Genomic DNA, 613 nt, shown 5'->3' with positions numbered 1-613 from the left:
CCAAGCTGTGATAGTTAAGATGTCACAGAAGTACGACATTATAGTCGGAATGAGCGATTTACTCACTCTAGGTATAACCGTATCTGGTCTACCAAATAACATAGATCCATTAAAGGATCAGTCAGACGATAACTGTCTGAATCCATATAAGCCCCCGTCAGACACAGTCAAGGCATTAATACCTGACTTTGCGAACAAAATCAAAGATCTGATTCTAGTTAATAAGAAGATAAAGATCACAGATTGGGCAAAATTCCGTTTTTAACGACGGGTATGTCAGCCTTGACTTAACCAAGGTGAACTTTACACAATTAAAGTGTCCCTCAATAAACTATGTATCCTGGAGACACGAGGCTGTGGTAAAAGAACAAGTTGAGAAATGGCTAGCAGATGGAGTGATAGAAATTAACTATCAACAGACGCCAGTTAACTTGGCACTGCTAGCCGTAGACCAACATAACTCTGACGGATCGTTTAAGAAAGTCAGAGTATGTTTAGATATGAGTCCGATAAATAAAATATTGCCGTCTCATAGCTTTCATTTACCTCGTATTAACGAGTACTGCGAAGGATGGAAGGTGCTACAGTATTTACAACTATAGACCTTACACAA

The sequence above is a fragment of the Sphaeroforma arctica genome (genome assembly GCF_001186125.1).
Source record: "Sphaeroforma arctica JP610 unplaced genomic scaffold supercont1.24, whole genome shotgun sequence".
NCBI classification, from domain to species: domain Eukaryota; class Ichthyosporea; order Ichthyophonida; genus Sphaeroforma; species Sphaeroforma arctica.
The sequence above is the reverse complement of the archived record's forward strand: the minus strand, read 5'-3'. Positions refer to the sequence as shown.